Below are 6,568 nucleotides of genomic sequence, written 5' to 3'. Positions count from 1 at the left end.
TCTCACTTCATCCCCCCTCACCCCCATCACTCTCACTTCAATCCCCCCTCACCCCCCATCACTCTCACTTCATCCCCCTCTCACCCCCCATCACTCTCACTTCATCCCCTCACCCACCCCATCACTCTCACTTCATCCCCACCCCCCCAATCACTCTCACTTCATCCTCCAATCACTCTCACTTCATCCCCCCCACCCCCCAATCACTCTCACTTCATCCCTCCACCCCCCAATCACTCTCACTTCATCCCCCCTCACCCCCCAATCACTCTCACTTCATCGCTCCCTCACCCCCACAATCACTCTCAATTCATCCCCCCCCAATCACTCTCACTCATCCCCCCCCACCCCAATCACTCTTACTTCATCCCCCTCACCCCCAATCACTCTCACTTCATCCCCCACCATCACTCTGTTCACCCCCCCTCACCCCCAATCACTCTCAATTCATCCCCTCCCCAATCACTCTCACGTCATCCCCCCACCCCCAAATCACTCTTACTTCATCCCCCCTCACCCCCCAATCACTCTCACTTCATCCCCCCCCCACCCCATCACTCTCACTTCATCCCCCCTCACCCCCAATCACTCTCACTTCATAGCCCCATCACTCTCACTTCATCCCCCCTCACCCCCAATCACTCTCACTTCATCCCCCCTCACCCCCCCAATCACTCTCACTTCATCCCCCCCTCACCCCCCCAATCACTCTCACTTCACCCCCCCCATCACTCTCACTTCATCCCCCCCTCACCCCCCAATCACTCTCACTTCTTCCCCCCACCCCCCAATCACTCTCACTTCACCTCCCCATCCCCCCCCAATCACTCTCACTTCATCCCCCCTCACCCCCAATCACTCTCACTTCTCCCCCCCCCCACCCCCAATCACTCTGACTTCACCCCCCCTCACCCCCCCAACCACTCTCACTTCATGCCCCCCCCACCCCCAATCATTCTCACTTCAACCCCCACTCACCCACCCAATTAGTCTCACTTCATGCCCCCCCACCCCCAATCACTCTCACTTCATCCCCCCTCATCCCCTAATCACTCTCACTTCTTCCCCCACCCCCAATCACTCTCACTTCTACCCCCCACCCCCAATCACTCTCACTTCATCCACCCCCTCACCCCCAATCACTCTCACTTCATCCCCCCTCACCCCCCATCACTCTCACTTCATCCCCCTCATCCCCCAATCACTCTCACGTCAACCCCCCCTCACCCCCCCAATCACTCTCACTTCATCCCCCCCCCACCCACCAATCACTCTCACTTCATGCCCCCCCACCGCCCAATCACTCTCACTTCATGCCCCCTCACCCCCCAATCACTCTCACTTCATCCCCCCCACCCGCCAATCACTCTCACTTCATCCCCCTCACCCCCCAATCACTCTCACTTATCCCACCCTCACCCCCCAATCACTCTCACTTCATCCTCCCCCAATCACTCTCACTTCAGACCCCCCCACCCCCCAATCACTCTCACTTCAGACCCCCCCACCCCTCCATCACTCTCACTTCATCCCCCCTCACCCCCCAATCACTCTCACTTCATGCCCCCCCCCCCCAATCACTCTCACTTCATCCCCCCTTCACCCCCAATCACTCTCACTTCAACCCCCCCACCCCCAATCACTCTCACTTCATCCCCTTCACCCCCCAATCACTCTGACTTCATCCCCCCCACACCCCAATCACTCTCACTTCATCCCCCCCACCCCCAATCACTCTCACTTCATCACTCCCCACCCCCAATCACTCTCACTTCATCCCCCCTCACCCACCAATCACTCTCACTTCACCCCCCTCTCCCCCAATCACTCTCACTTCATCCCCCCACCCCCAATCACTCTCACTTCATCCCCCCCACCCCCAATCACTCTCACTTCATCCCCCTCACCCCCAATCACTCTCAGTTCTTCCCCCTCACCCCCCAATCACTCTCACTTCACCCCCCACCCCCACCCCCCAATCACTCTCACTTCATTCCCCCCCTCACCCCCCATCACTCTCACTTCTCCCCCCCACCCCCAATCACTCTGACTTCAACCCCCCCACCCCCCAATCACTCTCACTTCAACCCCCACTCACCCACCCAATTACTCTCACTTCATGCCCCCCCCACCCCCCAATCACTCACTTCATCCCCCCACACCCAATCACTCTCACTTCATCCCCCCCTCATCCCCTAATCACTCTCACTTCTCTCCCCCAACCCCAATCACTCTCACTTCTCCCCCCCACCCCCAATATATACTGTATATTATGTGTAAAAGAAAAGGCTTTGGGCGCATGCCAAATTTTGGGACTAGTTTTTGTCATTCATGCAGGTACAATAATAACAAAATTACATTTGTAAAGTGCCTTTCACGCCGGGAGGACGTCCCAAGGCGCTGGACAGTCAGAGTTTTGGACCCGAGCTGGGGCTCAGGGTGGGGGACGGTGGAGGGCGATGCGGGGGAACCAGGTAGATCGAAAGCACAATCAAAGAGGAGGGCCTTGAGATGGCTCTTGAAAGTGGCGAGGGTGGGGGCAGAGTGCCTGAAGGCTGAAGACCAATGGTGGGCTGGTCAAGGTGGGGAACGTGAAGCAGGCCAGAACCCACTGAGCGGAGGGAGCGGGCAGGTTAGTAGGGGGTTAGTAGGTTGCAGAGGTAGGGGGAGCAAGGCCATGGAGGGCTTTGAAGGTTAAGACCACGATCTTGAACTGTATCCTCTGTGTGATGGGAAGCCAGTAGAGTTGGGCAAGAATGGGGGTGATAAAGTCATGGAACCTGATGCAGGAGAGGACATGGTCTGCAGAGTTCTGGAATAACCTGCAGCCTACGTAGGGAGGAGTTGGGGAGGTCGACAAGCAAGAAGTTTGCATAGTCAAGCTTCGGTGTTATGAATGCATTTATGAGGGTTTCTGCGGCCTGCGGTGTGAGAATGGTGGAGCCGGGCGAGGTTGTAGAGGTGGGGAAGGCAAAGCAGGTCATGGTGCGGATGTGGGGTAGAAAGGATAGTTGAGGGTCAAACAAGACTCTAAGGTTCCGGAATGGCTCAGTGAGGTGGAGTGTGCATCCTTGGCTGGTGATGCTGTCAGCGCCTGAGGTGTGGAGGCGCTGACGAGAGCCAATCAGGAGAGCCTCGGTCGTGTTGACGTTCAACTGTAGAAAGTTAGCTCTCATCCAGGACTTGATGTCTGACAGTCATTCTATCAGGACAGCAGTGGTCCTGGAGTCGAAGGTGGAGGCAGAGATAGAGTTGAGTGTCACCCGCATACATGTGGAAGTTGACCCCATGTTTGCGGATGATGTCACCAAGAGGAGCATATAGATGTTGAAGAGGAGGGGACCAAGGACAGAGCTCTGAGAAATGTCGCACAAGACGTTGTGGGGGCTAGAGGAGAAACTTTGGGAACGGTACCAGTGGATAGGGAGAGGTTTATGATGTCTGTAAGTAGAGGTGCAAGAAGGTGGAGCTGGGGGGTAAGGAGAGGTGTAGGGATGGGGTCGAGTGAGCAGGTGTTCGGTTTCATGCAAATTATAGTGGTGATGAGAGAGGAGTGGGAGACAGGGTCGAAGGTGTGGAGGGAGGGATCATGACATTTAGGTGTGACTGTTCTTCTGAGGTTGGGTGGGGGAGGTCAGCAGGATTTCCTTGGAGCTGAGCTGACACCAAGGTGTCATATCTGGCAACGGAATGTCAGAATCGGGCCAGCCCTCTGTGGAGGTCTCAGTAGTCAAGTTCCTGAGCCAGGCGGGTCCACAGTATTCCAGGGCACTTCTGATGGCAGCACAGCCAGCCTGACTCATCGTCAGGACCTGGAAGAACAGACCAGGTCCTGGAGGTGGAGTCATCCCACGCAGCTCTTGTTAACCCTGCAAGCCAAAGCCCTAATGGGTAGGGTGGTCCTAGCTGGACAAGCAGCAGGAAAGCTTGCCAGACAGCAAGCTGTGCGGTTTTAGCTGGTTAGAGTTCAGCAGTACCGCAACACAAACTCTGGGGTCCCTAAATCTTGGCTCTTGCCAACCTGTGCCAATAGTTTCTGGAATTAGGTAAGCAGGATTTGTCCCTCCAGGGAGAGCACGCATTCCAGTCCAACAAAATATCTGGGATTTCCATGTGGAAGTGGGATGCATGGAAATCTCAGTTTGGTTTGGATACTCTTTAAGCATAGTGATGTGTTTCCGCATGTCGGATACCCGGCTAACCTGAAAAAAATCAGGCCTATGGTGTTGCCGGGTGGCATCTGAAATGCAGAAGGGAGGAGCTGTGTGCTGCTGAAGAGAAACAAAGAGACAGGCGGACAGTCCATTGAGAGTGCATGGAGAGTTGATGGTTCATTGGGAGAGCGGGACTGGTTGTAGGATACACGGATGACCCAATGGGTGGGTTGATAGGAAGCGGATGGCCCAACAGTGTGCAGAAACGTTGAGGACGCCATTCGTGTCGGGAGGATAATAATAATCCTTGCATTTGATAAAGTGCCGTAACATTGTCTTTGGGACATCTCAAAGTGCTTCACAATATACTGTAAAGTGACGCGGCAACCAATAGTCCAATAGGATAGTCCAATAGGACATTTGTTGCTGATTTGAAACCTAAATGGTAAATGATTGAACCATCCCATCCACCTGTTAACTTCCACATGTATGCATATAATAAATAATAGTAATCGTTGCCTTTGATATGGCACCCTATCATGTCATTGAGACATCTCAAAGCGCATCATGGAATATACTGTACAGTGAATTCACTGTGTATTTTGTGGGCGAAACGCAGCAGTCAATTGCGCACAGCTCTGTCACACAAACAGTCATGGATTGTGTGACCACATTTTTTGGATGATACCCAACTCTATCTCAGACCCCACCCTCGACTCCAGGACCACTACTGTCTTGATGGATTGTCTGTCACACATCAAATCCTGGTTGAGAGCCAATTTAAATGTCGACAAAATCAAAGTCACCTGTTTGGCTCCCGTCAGCACTTCCTCACCACAGGCACTGTCACGATACTTGGATGCACTCTCCACCTCGTCAAGCCATTCCAGAACCTTAGTGTCTTGTTCAACCTTCAACTGTCCCTTAAACCCCACTGGTCTGCTCCACATCCTACACAGTGCCATTACTCGTTCTGCCTTTCTCCACCTCCGCAACATTGTCCAACTCTGCCGCTCTCTCACCCTTAAGGCTGCTGAAACCCTCATCCATGCTTTCAAGACCAGGCTTGATTATGGTAACTTCATGCTCACTGGACTTCCCACTCTTTCCATCACAAGCTGTAAATTATTTAGAACTCTTGCAGCTCTTGTCCTCTCCTGCACTAAGCTTCGTGAGCTGTCCTTGCTCAGCCTCACTGGCTCCCCATCCCCAGACGATCGAGTTCAAGATCCTTGTCTCCATCTTTAAAACCCTCCACAGTCTTGCTTCTCCCTGTCTCTGCGACCTATTAAAGCTTCACCAAGCTGTCTGCTCCCTCTGCTCTGCAGGCACTGAATTGCTCCATATCCCCCGCATTGCTTCCTCCACTATCAGCAATCGGACTTTCAGTCTTTCTGCCCCCACTCTCTGGAACTCCATCACTCTGCTTCACTCCCTCCCTCGCCTCCTTCAAGTCCCATCTCAAGACCTTTCTTTCCCATCGTGGCTTCAGTCAACCTGCAGCTCGGATGCAAATCCCTCATTGTCCAGCGCTCCCAAATTGCATTTAGGTGCTATATAAATGCAATGTATTGTAGTTGTTGTTGCCATTCATCTATAATAATTCAGAACTTTCAAAAATGGTCAAATCAATTCTAATCTGTAATTCAGATCATGCCCAGGAGGAAGTTTGTAACAGACTTCAACTGCAGCGTTAGAAAACTATTTTTATACTGTAGTGGCAAATGCAAACCTCCCTGCTTCATACCAGAGTTTTACTGTGGAATACTTTTCCGTGTTTGGGGGATTTTTCTATTATTAATTTAATTCTAGGTCTCAACTTTGAAGTGGGTTTGCTGTAGTTTTTAAGGGAAGTATATAGAAAACCAGCTTCAAAGTACAGGCTGTATTTCAGAATTTCCTAACACTGGATATTTTCAAGCGCTACATAAATAGAGTAAATCTAGACTCGTGGAATTTTCCACACACGTAGTGAATATAGCAATTCCTGGTAATAACTGCATAATTTCTAAAGATGGTTTTAATCATACAACATAATGTTATATAACATGAAACAAGCAATTTTGGTAATGAAAAATATTGAATAGAACCAAAACATAACAGCTAAAATATATAAAAACGAAGGTGTCCCATGAAGTGATTTCTGAGCTGTTTGGGAGGAGAGTTCAGATGGTAATTATAAATCACGTAAGCTCCACTATTGTGGTTAATGGAATTATTTAAATATCATGAATAAGAAGCAGTAAACTCCTGATAACTCATCATTTCAAGGGAAACTTTCAAAAATGGTCAAATCAATTCTAAACAGCAATTCAGATCGTGCCCAGGAGGAAGTTTGTAACAGACTTCAACCGCAATGTTAGCAAAACTATTGTAGTGGCAAATGCAAAGCTGAAGAGGTATCTGGACTGGTG

Source organism: Callorhinchus milii, unplaced genomic scaffold, assembly GCF_018977255.1.
Source record: "Callorhinchus milii isolate IMCB2004 unplaced genomic scaffold, IMCB_Cmil_1.0 Scaffold2, whole genome shotgun sequence".
In the NCBI taxonomy this organism is placed as follows: domain Eukaryota; kingdom Metazoa; phylum Chordata; class Chondrichthyes; order Chimaeriformes; family Callorhinchidae; genus Callorhinchus; species Callorhinchus milii.
The sequence above is the reverse complement of the archived record's forward strand: the minus strand, read 5'-3'. Positions refer to the sequence as shown.